The 19,033-nt window shown below is 41.2% G+C and overlaps 1 protein-coding gene across 2 annotated transcripts in view; it reads right to left on the bottom strand.

The window, feature by feature from the left end:
* The window catches only part of CDK17 (cyclin dependent kinase 17), a 119,038-nt gene extending 103,445 nt beyond the window's left edge, over window positions 1–15,593 (bottom strand). The window contains exon 1 of one of the 2 annotated variants that reach the window (XM_060777279.2): window positions 15,282–15,593. The gene's annotated coding sequence lies outside the window, so the exon portion shown is untranslated. The remainder of the gene's footprint in view (window positions 1–15,281) is intronic. The other variant, XM_060777278.2, reaches the window with a different exon arrangement.
* Between the last annotated feature and the right edge of the window lie 3,440 nt (window positions 15,594–19,033).

Below are 19,033 nucleotides of genomic sequence, written 5' to 3' on the forward strand. Positions count from 1 at the left end.
AGGTGCCAAAGAGACTGAAAAACTACTTTGATTATGTATTAAGACAGAGCAATAACCCATCCATCTCTCCACTGTCTGTTTGGACTATTGGCAGCTCTTCATAGTCTCAGTCAAGTATGTCACTTAGCCCTGTTACCCTTGATTCTTTGACTAGAATATGTAAGTTACCAGAAGCATATTTTATACATACAAAACACATATTATATACTTTGGGTCCAACCTATCTTCGAGACCATGTCTCCTTCTATGAATCAATATGGGCAATGAGATCTGCCAGGGAGGCCCTTCTCTCGGTCCCACCACCATCTCAAATGCAGTTGGTGGGGACGAGACAGAGGGCCTTCTCAGTAGTGGCTCCCTGGCTCTGGAATACCCTCCCTAAAAATATTAGATTAACCCCCATTCTTCAAAACTTTGGGCAAGTTTAAAAACATGGCTCTTCAGACAGGCCTTTGACCCTGTGTAATCTATGGTCAGTTCAATGATCCACTGATTCTGTCACTCTGCACTTTGATTTGTTACTGCAAATAGCCAGAATTATTCGCAGGTTCTACTATGTTTTAGGACATTTTATATATATTTTAATTTTTACAGTTCTTACAATTTTATTAGGTGGGATTTTATGTGCATTGTTGTTTTGATATTTATGTCACTATGTATATACTTATGTATTGTTGTTTATATGCGGCACTTGAGAGTGCTTTTGTGAGCTGCCCAAGTCCCTTCGGAGAGATGGTGGCGGGGTATAAATAAAGATTTGCTATTAGTATTATATCAAAAATCAGGATGCACTAAATATTTTAGGACACATTTAGCACTTTTATCTTTAAATTTCTCAAACCAACTAAATTAAAGTCAATTACATTACATTACAAAGCGTAGCAAATCTGAGGTTTCTTTTCAATGGGTTCTGGTTGTCACAGAGGCAGAAGGAATAGGGCCAAAATATACTTCACAATTCAAATCATAACTTGAATCTTATCCTAACCTTGGTTAACATTGTCAAGCTGCTTTCATAAAACATTTGGACCAAAACACTGCTTTCCATGCCAACACACGTATATATACTGAAGCACAGTAGCGGTAATATATATGGCACAAAAAACAAAACAAGCAAAACACTGTTAAATTCTCTCCAAGCCTATGCTAAACATCTGTACAAGCTATATACTGTTTTCTGCCACAACCCACAATTATAAACTAGTACAACACCAACATCCACCCTCAATACAAATTAAGGAAGTCAATTTCAGTCTTACAGCTATTGTTAAGACACCTTTAGGAAATGTTCTAACACTGCAATCCTGTATATTATACTAAAAGTTCAGTATCACAGAGGGACATATAATTCAATGGTTGGCCAGTCCTAAATACATTCTAGCTCTCTTTGGTTGAGAGCAGTTTGCATTCAGCATAGACCTAGCAAGCCCTTAACCTGTTTTTAATAGTTAAATTTATGCTCTAAATGCACACATAACAATGCTACCCTCACTTTTCTAGTAAGGATATTCATTAACTTATTAAGTAAATGCAGTGAAGTTTATTTCTCAGGAAATATGTATAGTAAGTATAGTGCTAAGAATGTGTACAGAACTACTTATTGCTCCAAGTGGTGATAAAACATCTGCCTGGTACACTCCAGACTCCAGCTATTGAGGACAAGTTGAGCATCCCTGATCCAGAATACTGAAATCCAAGATATTCTACAATGCAAAATTATCCACATGGGCAGCTGAAATAGTGACATCTTTCACGTTCTGATGGGTCAAACTTTATTTCATGGACAAAAATATTATGCATAAAATTACCTTCAGGCAATTGTATACAGTGTATATGAAACCCACACAAATTCCTCTTTAGGCTTGGTCCCATCTCCAAGATAGTTATCGATATGCAAGTAGAGGTATTCCAAAATCTTTGGGGGGGGGGGGGGAATGTGAAATTTAAAACATTTTGGATACCAAGCATTTTGGATAAAGGATGCCTTACCCATTTTAAGTAATATTTACTGTATTTCATGTGACCTTAGAGCAATACTTTCTGCATCACTACTACATCAAGAGAAAAAGCTGGTAGAAGCAACTGTATACTCCTTAACTAAAGTGCCAAACTACATAAAGGCAGTAATAAAGGAAGAGACACAAGCACACCCACAAAGAGTAATAAGCGTCTGGTATTACCAAAGAGTAATAAAATAATGTATACAATTCCCTTCGGGCTATGTGTACACTGTGTATAAGAAATATAAATGATTTTTGTATCTTGACTTGGGTTCCATCTCCAAGCCATCTCATTATGTACCAACCTATATACTCAAGTATAAGCCAACCCGAATATAAGCAAAGGCACCTAATTTTACCATAAAAAATTGGAGAAAATGTATTGACTCGAATATAAGCCGAGGGTGGGAAATTCAGTAGCTACTGGTAAATTTCAAAATAAAACTAGATACCAATAAAATTACATTAGTTGGTGCATCATTAGGTTAAATGTTTTTGAATATTTACATAAAACTGTAATTTAAGAAAAGACTGTGCAACTCTGAACTATTCTTCTAACCTTCTTCAATGCAAATGTGCTTGTGTATCCTTCCATTAATAATAAAGAGAGTAAAATAATAAATATGATTAAAAATAATTACAATAATTATAATAATAGATATAATAATGGAAATGTAATAACAATAATAGAGCAAAATAATAAATGTAATAATAATAAGGTAAAATAATAATTGTAATAGTAATTATAGAGTAAAATAATAAATGTAATAATAATAATAATAATAATAACAGAGTAAACTGATAAATAACTTTGACTCAAGTATAAGCTGGGGAGGGGGGGGGGGGGAGTTTCAGCCTAAAAAGGGGCTGAAAAACCAGGCTTATACTCAAGTATATAAGGCATATGGAAGTTTGTTTCCAAAAGGTACCAAATACCAAAAACATTGAAAAATGAATTATAGGTGTCAGCACATTGCTGTCTAGTTGTAGAATATTATGTACAGATTGAATCCATCAAAAAGTATCAAATCATTTTGGGACAAGGCTTGGAAAATTGAATTTTATAGCAAAAAATGCATGTCATCAGCATGTTTCTTTCAATTTTTGGAAATTTTGTTCCGGTGGATTTGGTACCTTTTGGAAACAAGTTCCACATATGGAAAAGCAGGCATTAAAATTAATAAATAAATAAATATTCCAAAATACTTTAAGTCCCAAATATTTCAGATAGAGGATACTCAATCTGGACAATCAAAGAGGGATTACATGCTTATGCACATACTGACTGGTATCTTAAAAGTATGTTCGCTCACATTGTCTTGCATGTCAGGTAATACAAATCCTGAGTTAGAGAATGCACGCAGGTCAAAAGGGCAATGGAAAAGTGGCTGTACAGAACACACTTTAAGGGGATGTAACCAATACAACAGTCCTTCAAGAGCACAAAGGAAGACAATGGAAGACAACCACAAGGTATGAAGAGAAGCTAAGTAAAATAAGTAGCAGAAGTAAGCAGCCTATAGAGAGGCAGGCATGCAGGCAGGCTTTGGAAATGAACAGTAATTGTGCAGATAACAGCACACAGAATCATAGCATTGGAAGACACTACAAGGGTGATCCAGTGCAACACCCTGCCATGCAGGAAGACAGTTAAAGCACTTCTGACATACGGTTATTTAGCCTCTGTTTAGAAACCTCCAGAGAAGACTCCACCATGGTCTGAAGCTGCATCTTCCACTACTGAACAACTCTTACAATCAGGAGGTTTTCCCTCAGGTTTAGGTGGAATCACTTCTTGTAGTTTGAATCCATTGCTTCATGTCTGTGTTTCTGAAGCAACAGAAAACAAGCTTACAAGATGTTTTACCATTTTAGCTCCACTGAGAGTTCTTTAGATGCCCATTCTGGATTATGTGGACACCATCCATTTTGCTCCTTACTGAACTTATTTAAAACTGTGCCTTCAAAATCTCACTTTTAAGATTCCTCGCCAATCATGAACTCCCTTTACTATTCCTGACCCTGTACTGCAAACTGCAAGCGAATATGGTCACTTCCACCTAAGAAACCTCCACTTCCAGCTCAATAACAAGGTCATAACAAGATTGGTTAAAATCAGATCTAAAATATCCAATGCCCTTGTTGCCTCTTCTTCCTTCTAGGCAATGGGAATGTCTGCAAAACAAGTGTGGAATTTGTTGAACCTTATCTTCTTGGCAGAATTTGACTTCCAATAAATATTAGAATAGTTGAAATCTCCCATTATTACAACATCTCTCCTTTCTGAATGTGTGGTCATTTGCTTCAAAAAGGCATCGACCAAGATGTTGATCTGGGTTGGAGATGTGTAACAGACGTCTCACAATGACATCCCTGTTATTTCTTTCCCACTTAATTTTACCCATATTCTTTCAACCTAGATTCTAGATGTTAAGACATGGATATTTTCACAGATGTAAAAAAAAAAACCCCTTCAAATATAATGCTTTTCTTCCTCATTTCCTGTTTGGTTAGTTCTCTGAAATGGGTTATTCCCCTCTACTACTACAGTCCAGTGATGATACTTATCCCACAGATACAGATTTCAGTGTTGCCTATTGTATCATGTTTACTTTGTTGTATGAAGAGTTCAATTTCATCTTGTTTATTTCCCACACCAGTGTAGAGCAGTGGTGGTGAAGTCAAGACACATGTGCTGCCCCTGTCTGCTCACCCATTTGTTATCTGCCCGCCCCTGTTTACTTGCTTGCCCCCCCCCTCCCAGTCGCTTTTCACACGCTCACCTGCTCCTGTTTGCCAACCCTCCCCCCACTCGCCACCTTCCTCATCTCTTGAGTGCTCAAACCCCTCAGTTTGGGCATTTGGTCTCTCAAAGGTTCGCCAACAAAAGTGTAGAGACATGCAAGACCACTGGTCATTCTCCCAAAAGATTCTGAGAGTTGGAGTCCCAAACACCTGGAGGGCCACAGGTTATGCAGGCCTATCCTAGATGCTTATTTAAGATCCTCTCTCCCATTGTTGAGTTCTCGTACTTGGCCCAGTTCTCTTTATAACAGGCAGGCTATTATTTCCAGCATCTAATAAATATCTGCCCTCAAGGATACTCTCTCCCTCCCCATATAATTAAGTTTAAAGCCCTCCTGATCAGATTTGTGAGTCTCTTAGCAAAAATGTTCCTGCCAACTGCTGAGAGATGCAATGTCAATTACTTGCCGGAAATACATCTTCACAAAACCACAGACAATGGTCCAAAAGCCAAATTGTTCTCAGAGGCATCATCTGTGGAGTCAACGTTCATCTCCACTATTCCCCTCTCACTTCCTGGGAAATGTCCTTCAACTGAGAGAAGTGAAATAGCAACCTGTGCACTGAGGTCCTTCAACTTCCTTCTCAGAGCCTCATAATCCCTTGTGATATCCTGAAGGTGACACTTCACAGTGTCATTGGTTTCCAGGGGTAACACTCACAGTGATTGTCAAACCTTGCCAGCCTCTCTGTTACATCATGGGTTTTTTGCCCCTGGGAAACAGCACATTTTTGAGTCATCCTATCAGTCTTGCAAGTCATTGTTTCTGTTTCTCTCAGTAGGGAGGATCTTAGCACTACTACACATCTCTTCTGAGGACTGGCAGAGACCATTTCATGTGCTGAATCTTCCAGGGTCATTTGCATGGTCTCTAGGGACAGGTGCTGCTATTCATGTTGCTATTTGTAAGCACCATGACAATGGAGAAAACTGTAACTCCAAATTCATAGAATAACTCTGGCCCTTCTAAGTGTCACATTCCTCCAAAAGTCTATCTTTTTAGTCTGGAACCTAATTCCCTCTTCAAAGATCCTCATCCTATTCCTCATCCAGGACAGTCTGTTCCGCTGTGTCCAAGAAAATCTCATGCAACCTAATACGCTGAAGAATAGATACATGGACATAAAGTTGCTGAACCTTCTCTTCCAACAGGACCACCAACTTGAACATATTCCTGATACAGCTACCCATGTCATCTGACAAAAACACAAATATATTATAGCTGCGCCACCATCAATATTCAATAGTCTTATGTAGACACTGAATCAGAACTTTGGGTCTCCACTCCAAAATAACCACACAATACTTATGTTGGTCTTACCTGTTAGCCAAACTCCTGTGATTTCAGCTATATAGAGATAACGTCTGCTAGCTCCTCTTCCAACCAAATATCTGACTCACTTCCTCTCAGCAGGTGCCTTATTCCTTGAGACCATGTGATCAGGCAGAGGCTCTGGAGCTAAACCCCACAAAACCCTAAGGAGCCCTCAAGCAAGCTTCCACTCAGCTCAAACAATCCACCTTAGCTCAAACTCCCTAGGACATAATACTGTAGAACAGAGCTTTCCAAACATTTCATGTTGGTGACACACCTTTTAGACATGCATAATTATGCAACACAGTAATTCAGTTGTACTAGCAAACCAGAGGTTAAACCAACTGCTTAAAAGAGATACGGACACATATATAAATCGTGATAACAAAATGCATATGGACACAGCATATCTCATGAAAACCTTTCATTCATGTTCTTTAAAATATATGATTTATTACTTATTTCACATAGATGCAATGGTTTCATGTTATGTTCGCACAACACATCTACATACTGCAGCCGACACACTAATGCAGTAGTTCTCAACCTTTGGGTCCCCAGGTGTTTTGGCCTACAACTCCCAGAAATCCTAGCCTGTTTACCAGCTGTTAGGATTTCTGAGAGTTGAAGGCCAAAACAGCTGGGGACCCACAGGTTGAGAACCACTGCACGAACATGTCGCGGCACACAGTTTGGAAAGCTGTGTTGTAGAAAAATAAAATCATAACAAGCATACAAGCAAGCAAGGCTCCACTTAGTTCACACAGGCAAACAGCCTTTCCCAGACATAACAGTCTTATCCTAACAAACTCTTTCAGAAAGCTCTCTGGGGTTGGAGAGGTTGAACGCAAGAGACAGTATGGTGTCTCTTCCACCACACCCACAAAAACCAGCCCTGTTGGCCTTGTCCGATTGCTGGGCTCTAGTGTACCATTATGTACACTAAGCTCCAGGGAATAGGGCTGCAGTTATAGAGAGAGGTAGTGGCTGCTAACTTCTTCCCAGGCCAAGTCTCTGACTCACTTCCTCTCAGCAGATGCCCCACTTTCTTGAGACCACGTACTCAGGCAGAGGACCTGCGGCTACACACAGATCAGTCGAAACAAGAAATGCACCAATTTATTCCTCAAGGAGATAACATCTCATCAGTACAAAAGTTTGCTTGTATGTACTTTTCTTTCTATGTGTGCATACAAGGATGGGCAACATTGGCCCTCAAGATCTTTCAAGGCTGAAGCTCCACATAATCTTTCTTCAATAACAGTTACAGTTAATGGGGTCAAAAGCATCCAGAGAGTCTATTCTGGCACAAAGCAAGCAGAGTATATTACGAGAATCTGGATACAAGTCCAATTACACCTGAACCCACTTGTGTTTGAGAATACATACATAGCTTTGCACTGTAAAGTACTATCTGCACTATAGTTTTTGAAATGTTTCATACAGCTGCTCAACAAAACCATCAACTCTAAAGACTAACGTTGCCAGTATTTGAGTGACAAGAGAATGGTTGCATATGCATTCCAATTTCTTCCATTTGATCTTTATTTTTTTATCATTCTAAATACAATCATTTTAAATACATGCACTACTTACAGTGGGGAATTAATATTTCTCTTACAGGCATGTGGAAAGCAAGCACACTGCCATCACTTAAAAATGAATTTCTGGCATGGAACAATTGTACTGAAATCAGGAATTGTGTACTTGCAAATCCAAAAGAAACATATTAATGAGAATTACATATAAAATAGGTTTATTCAGGCAAAGCAGAACTTAGTAAAGTCTCCTTCTTGTCCAAGACCCCAAATCTTGCCATTAGAATGCTGGCTAATGGGTTCTGGGAGTTGTAGTACAAGGAACTAAATATTCCAAGTTGTAACTTAAATATTATACAGAAAGTATAATTTATTGGGAAGCAGGCTTTGGTGAGCAAATCCAGTGTGCTGTATTCCTGAACAAAACGCAGTTAACAACTCACAATTCTGTCCCAACTCTTTTTATTTATTTATTCATTTATTTATTTCGAACATTTATATCCCCTCCTTCTCAACCCCCGAAAGGGAATTCGGGGCGGCTTACAACTGGCAATCATTAGATGCCAACAACAATCACAGTACAAACAAGTAACATTAAGTAAACCCACAAGATCATAAAAATACATTAAAATATTGACCATTAAGTATTAAAACACAACCGAGCCTAAGTCCCCAATATTTTCCCTAAACAAATAGGGGACTTGCACTAGTGGACTGACAGTCAATCAGTTTTCTCATTTGAGGATTTAGCATTATGCTCTACTTACTCGATAGCTTGGTCAACCCTCCCTTCACTAATCACCATCTACATTTACTGATGAAGAGAACGGTAGAAAGAGAGAAAAATATTTTAGAGCTTAAGACCATCTCCAGCCCAACATCTTTTGCAAACTTAATGTTGCATCAAAACAGAATACAATTTGGCACAGAGCCAGCATGCTGCGGAGAATACAAATGTGCAGTTTTGATATAAGAAGACAGGTTCAAATCTCTGCTTAGCTATATAGATTAAGTCTTATACTACTTACACTCCAAACTTTCCAGTACATGAAACAATCCTAGAGTGGCCTATTGACTATGTACTCAACAGAGAATGACAGCCGGCCAATACGCCATTGAGTCCCACATTCTCTTTCCACAGGATACAACCAAATACATATCAGAAGCTTATAAACAGGATTTGAGCACAATGGCACTCTCAGACTCATGTTTCCCTGGAATCATGTTTTAAGAGGTATATCGCCACTGATGCTTAGGGTGGTACTGTAGGCATATAGAAGGCAATGGCAAACTCACTCTGAGTATTCCTGTAGAAGCTGTAGGTAGATAGGAAATTTGAAAGCACATGCTTTACTTTTACATCATGATGAAAGCACTGATAGCTCTACCTTCCAAGTGTCTATTAAGTACCCTTTAAAGTAGAGGTGGGCCACATTGGAAGAAGAATTGTCTTGGGACATACAAAAATATGCGAACACTAATGGGAACGGATGAATAATAAAAAATAAGAAGACCCCGTGCATAATTTTTGTGATATCCACCACCTCAGATAAGCAAAAAAGGTCATTGCATAACATCTTAATTATGCACCACCCTGGTCAGGTGATCTTTTAAAATGGTCAGGCAGGTCTTCTGGATAAACTGATTGTTATTAATATTGCAAACTATGGATAATACTCTAATATCTGTAGATTTGTGTGTCATTTGTATCAGAAGTGACTTGAGAAACTTCAAGTTGCTTCTGGTGTGAAAGGATTGGCCATCTGCAAAGACATTGCCTAGGGGATGCCCGGATGATTGATGTTTTACCATCCTATGGGAGGCTTCTCTCATGTCCCTGCACGAGAAGCTAGAGCTCAACAGACAGGAACTTACCCCACTCCCCGGATTCAAACTGCCACCTGCCAGTCAGCCAGTCCTACAAGCACAAGGGTTTAACCTATTGTGCCATTGGAAGTTCCTATATCTGTAGATGTAACATACTCTAATCTGTAGATGTAACATACTCTAATTATTCCATTGTCATCTACAAGTTCACACTCAAGAACTCCAAAATCAAGTTACAAAACAAAACCTTAATGTAAACTTACTTAATGTTGTAAGTAAGTTTACAATTTTGCATTGGGCTGCATTAATAGGCATCCTGAGCTGCAAGCAGGCCATGCATGGTTTGCAGGTTGAGAAAGCCTGCTTAAAGCCATCTACATGTCCTACATTTTGTGGTAGCAAATACAACAGTTTAAATATGCAACCCATCAAAGGTACTTCCTGCCCTTTGCCTTCAATTTCCTCATGTTTTAGCTCAGGCATGGGCAAACTTTGTCCCTTCAGGTGTTAGGAATTGTGGGAGTTGAATTCCAAAACACCTGGAGGGTCGAAGTTTGCCCATGCCTGTTTTAGCCTTATTTAATGAGCCCCTGCTGGCGTAGCGGGTTAAACCACTGAGCTGCTGAACTTGCTGACCGAAAGGTCAGCTGTTCAAATCTGGGGAGCGGGGTGAGCTTCTGCTGTTAACTCCAGCTTCTGCCAAACTAGCAGTTCGAAAACATGCAAATGTGAGTAGATCAATAGGTACTGCTTCAGTGGGAAGGAAACAGCGCTCCATGCTGTCAAGCCGGCCACATAACTTTGGAGGTGTCTACGAACAACGCCGGCTGAGAAATGGAGATGAGCACCACATGACTAGACTTAATGTCAAGAGAAAACCTTTATCTTTATTAATGACTACAAATTTGTATATTGAGGCGAGGAAGCCTCTTGTGCCCACTTTCTTCATAAAATGTATAATCGATATACCTTAATTATGAACATCATACCTCCCTTGCCCTTTTCCGCACTTAAGAAGAACAATCTAATTTCAGAAGTAACTGGCTTTCCATATAAAGGACAGTATTTGCCCATCATGCACTGAAAGCCAAGGAATGCAATTCTTGTGCATCAAGACATACAACCATAGGCTTCAACATGACTGCATCCACATAACCGCCCTTGTACTACGCAAACAATGAGCAAAATGGAATGATTTGGTTCCAGCTACTGCCATGCATTGCCCGCACTGCCAAACAGTACTGTCCTAAACAAGGTGCCAATTCAGTTTTAAACCACTCAAACATGTTTTTAACAAGAAGAGAAAGAAGAAGTGGGTGAACAAGGCCAGCCAAAGAGCACAAAAAAGGAAGCTAATTCATTTCTGAAAACACTTCAGCATGCTGGTTTTCACAAATGTTCAAACGGTGATTCATACCAAGTAGGCTCCACTGTTCTTGCAGAACAGGCTCTTTTGCTCAAGCTGATCTATGACATTACAGATCCCAAAGAGGAAAGGGCCTGGGGAGAGGAGGAGGTCACCGTGGTTCAGGGTCAAAAAATGTTCCTATATCCTGTCATTTAAAAACTGCAGCAGGAAGAAAGTCAGGGGAGCGAAGGGCAAAGAACTGTTGGAATTTAAGAAAGAATGACAGAATGGGGCACTGAAAGCAAGAGATATTGGAGAGGCAGTTATCAGGAAACACATTGCACAAAACAAGAGGAATTAAATCTTGCCCGATGATGACCGGTCCAACCACCAAGTCCCAGATCGAGGCTAGCAGAGCTGACTACCAAAAAGGGTCCTTTTGTTATCAGCTGCCACCACCCCACCCCCCAGCACCCAACCCGCACACAAAGGAGAGGGCGACGCTCCTAATCTGCCAGCATTGTTACAGCGTGCATCTCTAGACTCTAGAACAGTGTTTCTCAGCCTTCCTAATGCTGCGACCCCTTAATCCAGTTCCTCAAGTTGTGGTGACCCCCAACCATAACATTATTTTCATTGCTACTTCATAACTGTAATTTTTCTAATGCTATGAATTGTAATGTAAATATCCGACATGTAGAGTGTATTTTCATTCACTGGACGAAATTGGGTACAAATACCCAATATGTGGGGTTGGGGGGGAATTGATTTTGTCACTTGGGAGTTGTAGTTTCTGGAATGTATAGTTCACATACAATCAAAGAGCATTCTGAACTCTACCAACGATTGAATTGAACCAACCTTGGCACACATGACCTACAGAAAATACTGGAAGGAATTGGTGGGTATTGGCTTTGAGTTTGGGAGTTATAGTTCACCAACCTTTAGAGAGCACTGTGGGCTCAAACAATGATGGATCTGATGGATTTGAACAAAATATTGACACAAATACTCAATATGCCCAAATATGAACAGTGGTGGAGTTTGGGGGAAATATAGCTTGACATTTGGGAGTTGTAATTGCTGGGATTTATAGTTCACCTATAATCACAGAGCATTCTGAACCCACCAATGAGAGAATTGGGCCAAGCTTCCCATGCTGAGCCCCCACAACCAACAGAAAAAGACTGTGTTTTCTGATGGTCTTTGGCGACCCCTCTGACACCCCTTAACAACCCCCCCCCCGGGTCCTGACCCCCAGGTTGAGAAACACTGCTCTAGAATGAATAGTTAGACACCACTTAAACTGCCTTGGTTCAACGATATGCAAATCTGGGAGTTATAGTTTCGTGAGCACTAGATCTCTTTGGCACAGAAGGCTTAAAGCTCTTAAAAACCACAATGTCCAGGATTCTATAGCATCGAGACATGGCAGTCAAAGTGGTGCAAAGCTTCATTCATTCTACAGTGTGGATCAGTGTTTCTCAACCTGGGTGTAGGGACCCCTGGAGAGTCACAAGGGGGTTTCAGAGGGGTCACCAAAGATCATCAGAAAACGTATTTCTGGTGGTCTTAGGAACTCCTTAGGCAGAGAAGGCTGAAGATCTCCCCGCCTGTCCTTCTCTTTCTTTTTGGAAACAGACGGTGAATCCTCCCACCAAAAAAACCTCCTCCGCTGTGATTGGCTGGCCTCTCAACTGGCTTCTCAGCCAAGGGAAGGGCTTTTTCTGAGACTCCAAATGGGGAGGGGAGAGCAGGCGTGTTCTGAAAATAGCAGCGTGGTGCATAGGTGAGGGAGTGCGTGCGAGGCTAGAGGGAGGCTCACGCCAGTAGCCACGAAAATAATTTTATGGTTGGGGGTCACCTCAACCTGAGGAACTGTATTAAGGGGTCACGGCATTAGGAAGGTTGAGGAAACACTGGTGTAGATGCAGCCATAGTCAATTACTGTGTGAATGACCAATCTAAATGCTTAATGCACAATTGAGTTGAAGTTTGGTGAGGCTCCAGCACTCTTTGGCACAACGAATTTAAAAGTCCTTGAAAAATATAACTCTGAGGATCCCACAGCTCTGAGCCATGACAGTGAAAGCGGTGTCAAACTGTATTATTTCTATAGCGAAGAAATAATAGATCCCTCTTTGGATCTTCTTTTCAGATTGGACCGCTGGGAGATGCACCCAACCCACACACAAAGGAGAGGGCAATGCTCCTAATCCGCCAGTGTCGTTATACTGTATTCTATACTGGCTCCTGCTTTTCAGAGTCGACAATTGGGAGCTCCACCCAACCACTGTCCAGAGCTTCCTCTGGTTGACAAAGGATGCATCTACACTGTAGAATGAATGCTGTTTGACACCACTTTAACTGCTATGACTCAATGTTATGGAACTATGGGAGTTATACACTTTGGTGAGGCACCAATATTCTTTGGCAGAGAAGGCTCCGGATCAGGATAGACATCCCTCTTGGGATACAGATTAAACATGCACACCCCAAAAAGTTTGGATGGTGGGGGAATCATAACTATATGCACAATACATTTGCTTTGTCATTAAATACTACTGTATTGTGTCATGTCATTGTTCGCCAGGATAAAAATAAAGTATGTATGTATCTATATATATACGCACATACACACACACATACAGATATACACACACACACAGATGCATATACTTATAAAACATACATAGAGAGGGATGGGAAGTCCAGGATCAGGATGAACATCCATCCCAGGATACCGATCAAATAAACACCCCAATAATTCCACATAAGAGCCAAAACCATGAGCATGCAAACAGGAAATGTATGAGAGCAGGATTTTGGAGGGCTGTGCTTTTTAATTGTAATTGTATTTTATGTTTTCAACTCATGACACAGATATTTAATTTTTTAATGTTTATATTCATGCGTATATGCATTTGTCTTGTCATTAAATACTACTGTATTGTGCCATGTCACTGTTTGCCAGGATAAAAGAAAAGTAAATAAAGATTCATACATATGTGTGTGTATGACAATGTATATACACACACATGCATATTATATACATGGAGAGGGATAGGTAGTTCAGGATCATATCTACATACAAATATACATACATATACATGGAGAGGGTTAGGAAGTTCAGGATCATATTTATATACATATACACACACATATATACATGGAGAGGGGTAGGAAGTTCAGGCTCACACATATACATATACACATAGAAATACACATATGCATGGAGAGGAATAGGAGGTTCAGGAGCATACATATACACATATATACATGGAGAGGGAGAAGAAGTTTAGAGTCATATATATGTATATATACATACATATATACATGGAGAGGGATAGGAAGTTCAGGCTCTCATATATATATATATATACACACACACACATACATACACAAATTCACACACATATATACATACAAACATGCACATATACATGGCGAGAGATAGGAAGTTCAGGATCATATCTATATACATATATATCTACATATTATATAATATTATAATATATAATATGTACACATGGAGACGGATAGGAAGTTTTGTATTATATATATATATATACACACACACACACACACATACATATATACATGGAGAGGGACAGGAAGTTCAATACCATACACACACACACACACACACATATATACACACAAGGAGAGGAATAGGAATTTCAGGATCATGTATATATATGTACACTATGTGTGTGTGTCTCTGTGTTTGTGTGTATACAAATACATAGAGAGGGATAGGAAGTTTTGGATTATATACATACATACGCACACACATATAAATACATGGAGAGGGACAGGAAGTTCAAGACCATACAAACACACACACACACATATATACACACACAAAAAGAGAGGGATAGGAAGTTCAGGATGATGTATATATACACACTATATGTGTGTGTGTATACACCTACATGGAGAGGGATAGGAAGTTTTGGATTATATACATACATACACACACACACACACACACACACACACACAGAAATACATGGAGAGGGACAGGAAGTTTAGGATCAGGATGGTCATCCATCCCAGGATACAGATTAAACGCACACCCTAATAATTCCGGATGGAGCCCAAACCATCAACATGAAAACAAGAGCTGTTTGTATACTGGGGGGTGGAGGGGGGGGGCATTCGAGACGGGCATCCAACCTGGAGATAGGGATGAAGGCCACCCCAGACATCATTCCGGACAGGAGGCAAGGCGACACAACAATCCCCGCAGCGCCCCGCTCCTGCCGCCAAGGGGGAGGAGGAGGACGGGGCTTTGGGGGGAGCCTTCCCTGTCCTGCCTGCGAGGGCCCCCTTCCCAAGCTCCCTACGCACCAAGTTGGCCCGGGTGGCCCCTTGAGCTCCCTGCCGGCGAGCCCTTCCTGCGCCAAACGCCAGACAATGCCGAGGGGAGCCGCCAGTCACTCACCAGCAGAGCAGGAGCCGCGCAGGGTCCGTGCCGCTCCGGGTCTCCTCCTCTCCTCTCCTTTCCTTTCCTCCTCACGGTGGTGTTGCCGCAGCCTCCTCCTCCTCCTCTTCCTCCGCCTTCACTTTCTCCCCCGCGCTGCCAACATGGCTGCTTCCCCGCCTCCCCGCCGCAGACGAAAAGGGAAGACTCCCGGCCGCCCCTGCTGCGCTCCGAGCCTCGCCAAACGGGGCGGATGAAGCCAGCCAGCCAGCCAGGGAAGGAGGAAGGGAGGGAGGAAGGAAGCAAAGGGGCAGCGGCCGCCCAGCAACACCGAGGAGGGAGGAGAGGAGGAGGAGGAAGGAGGGAGGGAGAGAGGCAGCAGGGCGACGCTTAGCGGCCGGCAAGCTCCTTGCCCATCGCGGCCGCCCTGCAAAGCGCCCTCCGCATTGTGGGATGCACGCCGCTTGGGACCGCTTTCACTCCCACGGGCGGACTGTACATCTATGGGAACCTCGAGGGCCGAAGTTTGCCCACGCTAGGTCTATACTTTAGCTGGGCTGCTGTGAGTTTTCATGGCTGTATGGCCATGTTCCAGAAGCATTCTCTCCTGATGTTTCGCCTGCATCTTCAGAGGTTGTGAGGTCTGCTGGAAACTTGGAAAGTGAGGTTTATTTATCTGTGGAATAATGTCCAGGGTGGGAGAAAGAACTCTTGTCTGCTTGAGGCAGGTGTGAATGTTGCAACTGGCCACCTTGATTAGCATTTAATGGCCTTGCAGTTTCAAGGTCTGGCTGCTTCCTGCATGGGAGGTAATTGCCTTCAACAATATATTGTACTACTAGCCACGCATTGCTGTGGCCCAGTCTGTATGTGTGCTTTGTGTGTGTATATATTTGTGTATATCTATATTTCAGTGTTTTTATGAGTGATGGTCACTTGTTGGCCTGATATTGTGTATTGTGTCCAAATTTGGTGTCAATTCATCCAGTGGTTTTTGAGTTATGTTAATCTCACAAACGAACATTACATTTTTAGGTTCTTGTAGGTTTTTTCGGGCTATAGGGCCATGTTCTAGAGGCATTTCTCCTGACGTTTCGCCTGCATCTATGGCAAGCATCCTCAGAGGTAGTGAGGTCTGTTGGAAATAGGAAAATGGGTTTATATATCCAAGTCTTCTGTTTGCCCATTTTCCTATTTCCAACAGACCTCACTGCCGGGAAGTAGCAGCCTGTAATGAAAGGACCAAGGCAGTGACATCTCTGGCCCACCCTTTTTTGGATATCAGCCAACATGCTTATTCCTTAAATCAAGAAATAGTTTTCTAAGATCTACAGAGATATTTGCAGGAACACCTCAGCAAGCGAGAGTCCAAAACTGGCAGGCTAAAGCCTGGAACCTCAATCCGTGGCTGATACCATATAAGACACTCCCTCCTGGGCAAACAGAAGATGGGGGCGACTTGGAAGACACTGAACAGACTGCACACTGGCACCATGAGATGCAAAGCCAACCTTAAGAAATGGGGCCACAAAGTGAAGTCCACGACATGTGATTGTGAAGAACAGCAAAGCACAGCCCACCTATTACAATGCAACCTGAGCCCTGCCACATGCACAATGGAGGACCTTCTTATAGCAACACCAGAGGCACTCCAAGTGGCCAGCCACTGGTGAAAAGACATTTAATATAATGCCAAATTTTTAAACTTTGTGTTCTTAAATACAGTATAACTGTACCCCTGGTTTGCTTGACACCATAAATAAATAAATAAATAAATAAATAAATAAATAAATAGGCTGCATCTACACTGCTGAATTCATGCAACACCCGAGGCACTCCAAGTGGCCAGCTACTGGTCAAAGGACATCTAATATAATGCCAAGTTTTTAAACTTTGTGTGTGTGTTTTAACATATTACTACTATACTCTTGGTTTGTTCCTGATATGATAAATAAATAACTTTATACATGGCTATCATGTCTCCTCTCAACCTTCTCTTCTGCAGACTAGACATGCCTAGTTCTTTAAGATGCTCCTCATAGGGCATGGTCTCCAGTCCTTTGATCGTTTTAGTCGCTCTCCTCTGACACCTTCCTGCTTCTCAATATCCTCATCTCCACTGTGGTGTTTTCTTTCGAAACCCCCGCTTTCCTGCAGTGTCTGTTTATCTGCCAAGTATCTATATGAACATGCTTCCTATCTTGTTCTGAGAAGGAAAAAAAGGGGGGGGGGGGCTTGCCATTTAAAGTTTTGTTATTACCATTATTTTAGCCTGTACATATGTACACCTTCCATTTCTTCAACTGCCTACGCATATAATTGCTGAATGTTTGTGTGGGAGCTTGGGTACAAAATGCCTCAACTTGAATATGCATTTTTAATACACCACGAACTGTACTGAAAAAAATTACAAACAACAAATCCAAAATTACCCTTGAAAAATGCCAGCTTGCCTTGCATTCTTGGCATAAGCTCCACTATTTAATCCAAGGCATGGATCCTGGCGGTTTTTACTTTTTTTTGGTGAATGTCATATTGTAATTCACACCAATATTTATCAGCTGCACTAGGATAAAAAGGAGTCAGTGATTTATGACCCAAAAATATGGGTTCAAAGGACAGATATATTCACTCTCCTTTTCACTAGCTAAAGCAGATATCATAGTGATCTATGACTTAATTATCTTAAGATATTATAATGCACTTTAAATGGGCTGCCTTTAAGTAGGGTCCACTAAACTACAGTTAGTGATAGAATCATAGAATTAAAGAATTGGAAGAGACCTCGTGGGCCATCCAGTCCAACCCCCTGCCAAGAAGCAGGAAAATTGCACTCAAAGTACTCCCGACAGATGGCCATCCAATGAGCCTCCACCATACTCCAAGGCAGAGAGTTCCACTGTTAAACAGCTCTCACTATTAGGAAGTTCTTACTAATATTCAGGTGGAATCTCCTTTCCTGTAGTTTGAAGCCATTGTTCTGCGTCCTAGTCTCCAGGGCAGCAGAAAACAAGCTTGCTCCCTCCTGCCAATGACTTCCCCTCACATATTTCTACATGGCCATGATGTCTCTTCTCAGCCTTCCCCTCTTCAGGCTAAACATGCCCAGCTCCTTAAGCCGCTCCTCATAGTGCTTGTTCTCCAACCCTTGATCATTTTAGTCGCACTTCTCTGGACGCATTCCAACTTATCAACATACTGCAAAACAGTCTCTTGTTTGCATCACACTTTAGAAGTCATTTATCAACTATTTGTGAACCAAAATGCAGTGATCCAATCTGTTTTTGAAGCTAGTTTAAGGTGCTGATCTTAACCAATAAAACCCCAAGTGGATTGGGGCTAGGATTTTTCGAAGACTAATTTTGCAAGGCATCAAAAGCCTCATGGGCCACATAAAATGACATGGTGGGTCAGATCCACCCCATGGGCCTTGCACCTGATACATGGTGTAAATGCATCTGTGCTTTTACCTATTTTAAAACTACAGTTTTGAGTGCTGAATACATTTTAACCTCTTCCTATTTAGGGCTCTTCCACACAGCCGTATAACCCAGAATATCAAGGGAGATCATCCACAATACCTGCTTTGAAATGGATTATCGGAGTCCACACTGCCATATAATCCAGTTCAATGTGGATTTTATGCAGCTGCATGGAAGGAGTCTCAGTAGTTTAGTATTCTGATAATCCTATAATAAAGTCAATTAATTTAGATTATATATATATATATATATATATATATATATATCTAAAACCCTATTGAATGCATACAT

This window comes from Anolis sagrei, chromosome 5 (assembly GCF_037176765.1).
Source record: "Anolis sagrei isolate rAnoSag1 chromosome 5, rAnoSag1.mat, whole genome shotgun sequence".
Classification (NCBI taxonomy): domain Eukaryota; kingdom Metazoa; phylum Chordata; class Lepidosauria; order Squamata; family Dactyloidae; genus Anolis; species Anolis sagrei.